Source organism: Hakea prostrata, chromosome 10 (genome assembly GCF_041222555.1).
Source record: "Hakea prostrata isolate BN-2017 chromosome 10, UWA_Hpros_2, whole genome shotgun sequence".
Classification (NCBI taxonomy): domain Eukaryota; kingdom Viridiplantae; phylum Streptophyta; class Magnoliopsida; order Proteales; family Proteaceae; genus Hakea; species Hakea prostrata.
Genome location: NC_142609.1, coordinates 26,288,151 through 26,298,097, shown reverse-complemented (window position 1 = coordinate 26,298,097; position 9,947 = coordinate 26,288,151). Strand labels below are relative to the sequence as shown.

The 9,947-nt window shown below is 37.5% G+C and overlaps 1 long non-coding RNA gene across 1 annotated transcript in view; it reads left to right on the top strand.

Annotated features, from left to right (window-relative positions):
- Nucleotides 1-2,239: 2,239 nt before the first annotated feature.
- Nucleotides 2,240-9,947, top strand: part of LOC149002372 (uncharacterized) — a 46,748-nt gene continuing 39,040 nt past the window's right edge. The window contains exon 1 of the long non-coding RNA XR_016170148.1: nucleotides 2,240-2,469. This is a non-coding gene — a long non-coding RNA (uncharacterized LOC149002372). The remainder of the gene's footprint in view (nucleotides 2,470-9,947) is intronic.

Genomic DNA, 9,947 nt, shown 5'->3' with positions numbered 1-9,947 from the left:
TTCACTTCGAGACTTCGGATCTACACTAAGGGAGAGGTCTGACTTGACTTCCTAGGTCCTTCCAAAGATAACAACACTGTACTTAAGGTCCAACTTCAAAGTCAAATATTAAACAAGCCCTTCTTCACCCAAAACAGATAGGGTGTCCAGGTTAGGTTTGGGCTGGATTTCACATTCTCCCCCCCTTAAAATAATTTCGTCCTCGAAATTGGGAGAGTACTTGGCTTCAAAATAGATGGAGATACTTCGCTTTTATCTTGACTTCCTTCTCCAAAAATTTTCTTCGGGGGTAAACTTCTACCAAATGAAATTAGGCAACTCATACGATAGAGAATAAATCAAACAATGCATATGGTATGTATGCAATGCACAAGCAAAGAGTAGATTAACAGCAAGAGTTTAAGAGTAACGTATCGCTCATGACATCTTGATTTGGTTCTAACTCTCTTCTAACAATACTATACTCTGTTCCCTCAGCCACTTATTAGGGTACAGAGTATCTTCTGTCACACTAATAAAACTCGGGACTTTTTCAGAAAACTCTCCATCAATCGGGTATGAGGAGTTCTGGCCAAACTTTCCGCATTTGGCACAAAAGCAAGGTTAGGGTTAAGTGGGATTTCACATATATACTAGTAAGAACTGCACATGCAAATGCACGTGACCATACATGTAGAGAAAGAAGATAAATGTCTTGAAAATCAACTTTTAGTTGTATTGTATCCTCTTTACATTGGTACTTGGGTTTGTATATAGTCACATTTTTACTCGCTCAATACTAATTTTAGTTGAGACGCATCATTTTTAATACCAAATTTTGAGTCTTAACCTAGCTGTTCCATTGAAGCAAAATGATCCAACCAATGAAAACTTAAGTAAGCATTCAGAATCTAGAAGATGACAATACATAAGAAACAATGAATTAGTGAAGATCTAAAGGGAAGAAGTGAACCTCTATAGTGAAATCTACAAGAACTTCCTTGCTAATGCTTTGCTTTAGGCAAAGCTGCTTCTCTGGCGACATTCATTTTTGGTGACTCATTAGAGAAACCCTCATCACCAAACAATCATTTATCTGGTTATTCTCGAATCTAAGAGCGTGGCAAAGATGAGAGTGAGGCTCACGTGGTGGTGAATGGATGGGAAATTAAACATATGTTTTATTGAGCACCCACTTGAATAAACCCATGATCATAAGTTTTTCACAATATTTCAAATAATTAATAAAATGCTATAAATTTCCAACCAAACATTAACCTTTTAAAAAATTAAGCAAAGATGAAAGATCATGCTAAACTAACAAGAATAAAACTATTCAAAAGTTTGGAATGATTTTCTTCATCTTTCTTTTCTAAGTTGTGATTTATAATTTCTATAAAATCAGTTGGTTTCCTTTTTTAGATTGGATTTTATAAGTTTTATAAAATCAAAATATCAATTTTGATATTTACAAAGAGGAAAACATAGACGGAGTTTCTTTTTTTGCTTTCCTAATTCATAACTTGTGATTTGTAGTTTATTCGAAATTCATTGGAAGATTTTTCTTTTCTGAAATTTTTTTATTTTCTGATTCGAAAAAACTTTTAAAATGGGAAAGTTCGAAATGATTTTATTCAATTTTTTCTTAAGTTGCGATTTATAATTTCTATAAAATCTGTTGGTTTCCTTTTCAAATTGGATTTTACAATTTTTATAAAATCAAAATATTATTTATGATGTTTACAAAGAGAAAAGCTTAGATAGACTTTCTTTTTTTTGCTTTCCTAATTCCTAGCTTGTGATTTATAGTATATTCGAAATTCATTGAAAAAAATTATCTTTTTAATTTTGATTTTATTAATTTGAAAAAAAAAATACACACAGTATCAATAATTTGTGAGAGACAAAAGAAGAAAATGAAAAAGAGATTAGTACAAAAAATATGTCATAATAAATAAAAATAAAAGATATAATAGTAAAAAAAAAGATTTATCACGAAAGAGGAGTACATGTTTTTATATAATTTTGTGAGACAAAAGAAGGAAATGATAAATACTAATACAAAAAATATGTCATTTAAATAAAAACATATAATTTTTTGGGACAAAAGAAAGAAATGATAAAAATACTAGTACAAAAAATATGTCACTTAAATAAAAACAAAGGAACCAGAAAAGAGGAGTAATGCTTTTATATAATAGTATAGTACATAGTATAATATAATGTGATATGATATGATATACATAATATAATAGTGAAAGTATATTTCTGGTAATGAAAAACGAGAGAGCAAGAGAGCAGCGACAGAGTGAGAAATGTCTCTGGTTGATTATGCTTCATCATCTGACGAAAATGATGCCGAAGTTAAAGGAGAGGTAGTAGAAAGAGAAGAAGGAGAAGGAGAAGGAGAAGGAGTCGTGTAGAAGTGGAGGGTCCAGAGGAACGAAAAGAAGAAGAATCGTTGCCTTCAGCAGTCAATTCTCATAACCAGTGAAGTTCTTTTCCTTGCTTTCTCCTATTTTATTCTCTCCTTTTAGTATGCAAATTGAACTAGAAAGGTAGGGTTATTCAATCTCGAGCTTTTAAAGTATTTTGAGCATTTCCCCCCTCTGTTTAGAACTTCTGTTAATCGTGTGGTCTTGCCTCAGAAATTCTCCATATTTATATATTCTTAGAGGCAATTTAGTTACACTTTGAAAATGTAGTTAGTTGTATTTGGGTCAAATAACGAGATCACGACTTGTTCGAAATGAATTTTTACGTGACTACTAGGTTAATTGATAATGGAAAAGGGTTTTGAAACGTGAAATCATCCTTTACTGAGACACTTTGTTTTTGTCCCTGTTACAATTCGATGAGAAAGATTTTGTTGGCAAGCAACCACCACTAACCATCCACCCCAGACCACCCCACTTAGTTGGTTCTTGAGCATTATATTTCTCTTCAACCTTGGCTGTACCAGTCCCTAAAGATACTACCATTAAGCTTGTACAGTCTATTGGTTCAATGAGGAAGAGAGATGAGTTTCCACAAACAATCTCCCTTTTAATTACACCCACAGCCACCAGAGCTGGACTATCAGCAGCAACACCACCTTCTATGAGGTTGAATTCTCTCTCACTCTCATCTGGATTTTCCAAATGAATTGATGCCAGGTTAAGTCGTTGATCCTCTGGTGTCCCATGGATCTTAAAGAATTTGTTGGCTTGAAAAATCCATCCAATTGGATCCCCATCAATTTCGGAAAATCCACCCGTGCTGATCTCGTCTGGATGGAATTTGAACTACTGGAGGTGATCCTAAGATCCCTCTGCTATCTTGTGTTGGAGATCCCAGCGAATTCCTTCCATCAATGGCTGTTAGTTTGGACATTATCTTGGCCAACATAATTCGTTGCTCAGCCAGCTTATTATGCTGTTCTGCCATAGCCTCTTGGAGGGAACCAATCTTACTAGCATGGTCGGTGGATGCTGAACTCAGCTGGTGGAGTAATTCTTCAGCTTGTTGTCCTCTGGTTCCTTCAGCCATGGTATCTGGCAATTGGACCAAATGTTACAATTCGATGAGAAAGTTGCAGAGAAAGGGAAGAATTTATAAGAAAGAGTTTCAGAAGGGAGAGACTGGCAGAGGAGGGAATTTATAAATAAGAAATAGGACTTCACTTCATTCTTACTGATCTCCCAGTACTGTCTTACATTTAAAGGATTTCTAGAGCATGAAGTTTGTTACATCAGATCTGATTGTAGGCAATCACGTCCCTCCATAGCTAACAACCTGAGAGCTTTCTAGAAAGCGTAATCCTTCATAAAGGCGGGAAGCTTACTCGTTCAATTGGACCTACGTGGTGGGACAGGTGGAGCTGTTGTGGCAATTTGCTGGCGTTCCTTGAGTAGATGATGTGTAACAGTCCCCCTCTTTCCTATACCCCTGATTAATCTTTCAGAAAAAATTCGAAATGGAACAACTGAAAGGGGGGAGGAGGGGTTTGGGTTTAAGCTTTCATTATGTTGGCTGTGTTATCTTTTGATTCTTGTCTGTTCAAAGAATAACATAAGGGATGCATATATTGAATTGTTTTGAGGCGTGCACTTTGGAAGAATAATTGAATGAATATAAAAGAGTGCCTTTTGCACGTTGTTCCCTCTGCTGCATGGTCTGGAGGGGCATATGTACTCTGCCTTCCATGCTTTGCTGGAGAGGCTGTTTCTGGTGGTCAAATAATCGAATATTCTAGTTCAATAAGAATTAGAAGGAGAGGAAATATGAAATGAAATTGGAAAGGCTTAAAAGTGAGGGTAATAAAAGCTCAAATCTTGCCTGAAGATCAGATCATTAATGCTAGTACTTCGCTTGTATACTCAGTGATTTGGCGGTTTCTGCTTACTTGAACATGGAATAGCAATGGAAACTCAAGTTCCTTTAAAATATTTACCAAAAAAAAAAAAGTTCCTTTAAAATTATCTCTAGCTTTGTGCTGATCCAGGAAATGATCATTGCCCTCAAATGGTACATATGGTCTTATTTTGTGCACCTAACTGCTAGTGAGTATTGGGATTGAATAGTGGAAGGTGCACTACTTGGAGATAGATTCTTAGTAACAACTTTGCAGCATCTTTTAATGAATTTTGCAGTTGAAGACTCAAGCCTTTCCCAGTTGGTTAGTTAATGACCAAGTCATCACCTAGTAGTGTTCCAATATTCTTGGGAATTGGCTAAAGTTTGCTACTCTTCCTCTTTAGCATTGTTAGAAAAAGGCAATTTAGGAAAGGATTGATCCATCGAGAGTTAGTGCTTTGCGCTAACTCTCGATAGGAAAGAGTGGTAGGAATTAAGAGTTTTATACCAATTAAAATTGGTTTATGTTTTCCTATATAGAATAGACTTGTAAATTAACCTATAAATAGCAAAGTTACTTTGAGGAGTGCTCACAAGTTATATCAGAGCCTCCACAACTAAGTCATGGCTTCCATCCTCTCCTCTTCCTCATTCCTCACCTAATTCTTTCTCAAACTAACATGGTATCAGAGCTGTAGGTCCTCTTATTCCTTTCGATCCTAAGAATTACTAGTACAAATAGTTGATTCTATAGAAAGGAAAGAAACTGTACTTGGTGTGAGAGTCGTTTCCAGAAATTAAAGGGATGCAGCAACTTACGCTGCACTTGTTGGTGATTTATTTGAGGATTGATGCAGCTTGTCTTCGTTGAAGATCTTGTCCACGATTGATGTCGAATCTGCATTTTTCAGGTACGAATAAATTGCGATTTACTGAGATCTTTTCGTTTTATGATTTGAGGTTGAGAATGTCTGTCGGATCTGCTGTCGCTATTACTTGTTGTGGGTGGGAAACAAGTTGAAGTTTTCACCTAGGTTTTAGATCAAGAAAGAGAGAGTGAGAGAGATCGATCGTCTTGAGACTTCGAGAAAGACCTGCAATCGATTGTCTTAGAAAGAGAGAGTGAGAGAGATCGATCGTCTTGAGACTTCGAGACTTCGATCGTCTTGAGACTTCGAGAAAGAAAGCTGCGATCGATCTTCTTATGACTCAGTTTTCTGGTTTGGTTTTAAGTTTCGTTTTAAGGTGGTTTTAAGTTTTCTGGTTTGGTTTGGTTTTAAGTTGGTTCAAGTGGTCCAAGTTGGTTTATTTATGTTTATGAGATTAATCTAATTCTGAGATTAATCTGGGAATAATTCTGATTCTGGTTTCTGATTTCTGATTCTGATTTCTGGGATTTGATTTTAAAATTGTTTGGATATGGGAGAAACTTTAAGTAAAAATACTATGACTGAAATTATTTCTTCATCCTCTCATCGGTTAACTGAGAAGAAATTGGAGGGTGGATCAAATTTCTACCAATGGAGAGCTATAGTTAAAATTGTTCTTACTGGATGGGGACAGATAGATCAGACTAAGACTGTACCCATAGATGATGATACTTGGGCAATTGTTGATGCACGAATACTTGGGCAGATGTTTAATTCCTTGGCCGATAATATGATAGATTTGGTTACTCACTTACAAACTGTGAAGGAATTATGGGAGTATTTGAATGTGTTGTATTCTAGTCAGAATAATCTGGCTAGAATCTATGAATTGTCCTAGGAATTTTATTGAGTAGATAGAAAAGGCAAAGATATTACCCAATATTTTGCAGATTTTAAAAGAATGTATGAAGAACTAAACTCTATTCTACCTATCTCCTCTGATGTCAAAACTATGCAAAATCAAAGAGAACAATTAGCTGTTATGGGTTTCTTGGGAGGTCTTAGAAAAGAGTTTAAGGCAGTCAAAGCACAAATTCTTGGTAGTGATCATGTACCCACGTTAGCTGACACATTTTCAAGAGTTCTTCGTGTTGCTAGGGAGAGTACCAATAACTCTATAGAAAATTCAGCTTTGGCAACAGTTTCTCGAGGCACTTATGGTGGATAGAATATAGGACGAACTCGAGGAAATAATACTGGAAAATATCCAGGTTCACACAACTCTACTGATAGCCCAGGACAAGTTAGGACTTGTCATCATTGTGGTCGTCCATGACATATTCAAAGATACTGTTGGAAGCTTCATGGGAAGCCCCCCCACATGGCAAATGCAATTATCACTTATGAATCAGCGTCTACAACTACTAAAATTCATCCTGAGGGTAAGACTGTAAAGATGACTGAGGAAGATTATATTCGTTTCACTCAGTTTCAGGCCACTCAACCACAATCAGCCACTGCCACCCTTGTTCAGATAGGTAATGCTACTGCTTGCCTTTCAACCTCATCTCGCCCATAAATCATTGATTCAGGAGCTTCTGATCATATGACCGGGGTTACAGGTATATTTTCCTCTTTTGTTCCATCATCCTCTTTGTTTACACTTGCTGATGGCTCTCGCATCAATGTTAAAGGAGTGGGTACAATTCAACTCACTCCATCCATTACCCTACCCTCAGTTCTTTACGTACCTAATTTGCCATTTAACCTATTATTTGTTCATAAATTTACTTCCACTAATAACTGTTTGGTGAAATTCTTTCCTGGATATTGTTTATTTCAGGATCTTACGATGAAGAAGATGCTTGGTAGAGGCCGTATGTCTGGGGGGTTGTATCTATTCGAGGAGATATCCTCTACTGCTTGTTTTAGTATTTTCATCCCCCATCAAATACATTGTCGGTTGGGGCATCCCTCTCTGGAAACCCTTAAATTGGTAGATAAAAGTTTTCATTCTCTGTCAAAGTTGGATTGTGAGTCTTGTCAATTTGGAAAACTTCATCGTGTGAGTTTTCCTCCTCGTATAAATACAGATCAGACCACCCTTTCTCTCTAGTTCATTCTGATGTGTGGGGACCCTGTCCTGTTAGTTCTACTTCCGGTTACAGATACTTTGTTACATTTGTGGATGATTTTTCAAGAGTCACTTGGCTTTATTTAATGAAAAATCGTTCAGAATTATTTGACATATTTTGCAATTTTGTTATTGAATTTCGTACTCAGGTGTTCCTATTCGTACTCTTCGTAGTGATAATGCCAAAGAATATTTCTCTGATCCTTTTTGTAAATTTATGGCTTCTAATGGGATTCTTCACCAATCCTCCTGTGTTGACACTCCTCAATAAAATGGGGTTGCAGAAAGAAAAAATAGACATTTATTGGAGGTCACCCGTTCTCTCTTATTTGAGATGAAGGTTCCTAAATCCTTTTGGGCTGATGCAGTTTCAACTGCTTGTTATCTTATTAACAGGATGCCTTCATCTGTCTTAAAAGGTGGCATTCCTCATTCTCTCTTATTTCCTTCATCTCCCTTATTTACTTTGCCTCCTCGCATATATGGTTGTGTGTGTTACATTCGTAATCATCGCCCAGGGATCTCTAAACTTGATCCTCGTGCACTTAAGTGTATTTTTGTGGGGTACTCTCACACTCAAAAGGGATATCGTTGTTATTCTTCTGACTTACGAAGATATTTTGTTACTGCAGATGTGTCATTTTTTGAGTCAACTCCTTTTTCCATTGAATCTCATAGTTTAACTGACCTAAATGATGATCTATGTATTTTTCAAAGTGTGTCTCCACAGGGTACAGTTCCTTCCCCTCCACCTCTGCTAGACATCACTAAAGTGTACATGCGCCGGCCAAAACCACCAGCTCCCCCCCTCGCAACTACGGTCTCTACCTCTGTGCCGACTTCGTCTGTTGATCCTGCGGACGTTCCTGCCAAATCTGACCTTGATATTCCCATTGCTCTTCGGAAGGGTACTCGTTCTTGTGTTCAGTATCCCCTCTCTAACTTTATTTCATATTCTACTTTATCACCTGGGTTCTCTATTGCTCTATCTACTATCGAGACTTATCTTATTCCTAAGAATGTTCTTGAAGCCTTGTCTAATCCTGGGTGGGTCAGTGCAATGAACAAAGAATTACAAGCCTTAGAAGACAATCAGACTTGGGATCTTGTGCCTTTACCCTCAGGAAAGACAGCTATTGGTTGTAGGTGGATATTCACTGTGAAAGTTAATCCTGATGGTTCTTTAGCTCGCCTGAAAGCTCGTCTCGTTGCCAAGGGCTATGCTCAAGTTTATGACATAGATTATGTTGATACTTTTTCGCCTGTTGCCAAGCTTACTTCCATCCGTATTTTAATCTCTCTTGCCGCTACATACAAGTGGCCCTTGTTTCAGTTGGATGTGAAGAATGCCTTCCTTCATGGAGATCTACATGAGGAAGTGTATATGGAGCAACCACCTGGGTTTTTTGCTCAGGGGGAGAAGAATAAGGTTTGTTGCCTCCGCAAATCATTATATGGTCTCAAGCAGTCACCTCGAGCATGGTTTGGACGATTCACTACTATTGTAATAGAATTTGGGATGACTCGTTGTGAAAGTGATCACTCTGTATTCTTTAAAAACTCGATGCCAGGCAAGATCTTTCTTGTAGTTTATGTTGATGATATTGTCATTACAGGAGATGACAATTCAGGAATTGATAGGTTAAAGACCTATTTACAAGAGAAATTTCAGACCAAAGACTTGTTGTATTATTTTTAATATAATAAAATATGTTTCATTTTATTGGATTTGTAAGTGAGGAAAACTTTCCTTTATTTATTTTAGGAAAGTGTATTATTATATAGTCCCACATTGGAAACCGAGGTGTAGGAATCCAGGTTAATTAATAGGTACCACCTATTAACTCTAACTTATAATAATGAGACACGCCAGTGTGTGTGCAGTGTATGAGTGAGGACGGTATACCGTCTGAGCGCGCACTCGCACGCGCGCGCGGGGCTCTGGCGTTTGTGGCGCACTCACTTAGCACTTTGCACTTTGCATTGCTTCGAGCGAGATCAGATCTAAACCGTGTGTTATGATCAACGGTAGATCTAGGGCGATGGAAGTAGATCCATAAATATTGTTTTGATGGTTCAATATGGACCATTAGATCGTGCGGCCGAACGATCCGACGGCTCATATCTGAACGTCAGCATTCGTATCCTACCAGAGAGGTGCACCCATACGAACAGAGTCATGAACTGTTCAGTAGAGGCACCTCAATGCCTATATATACGTCTAGCTTCACAACAGCAGTACAAGAGAGAAAATCCCGAAGTCTTCTCTGTTCTTGAGTTTTGCGAGTGCTTAGCAAAACTCAAGAGATTCAACTCGAAGTTGGGCTTCTTTGTATCCTGGGAGACGGTTCGCAATACCTCATAGCACCTTGATGTGAGGGCGAATTACATCTTAAGGAAAGCGACGTTGTAACGCGCCTAGAAGTTCCAGCTCAAATATTGTGATCCTTTTTCCATTTCTTTAACAAGACTTGGGCAAGTTAAAGTATTTTCTAGGAGTTGAAGTTGCCCAATCAACAAAGGGCATCTTCTTATCTCAACGGAAGTATGTATTGAATTTGCTTTCTGAAATAGGAATGTTGGGATCAAAACCCATAGACACTCCCATGGAATGTAACTTAAAGTTAATG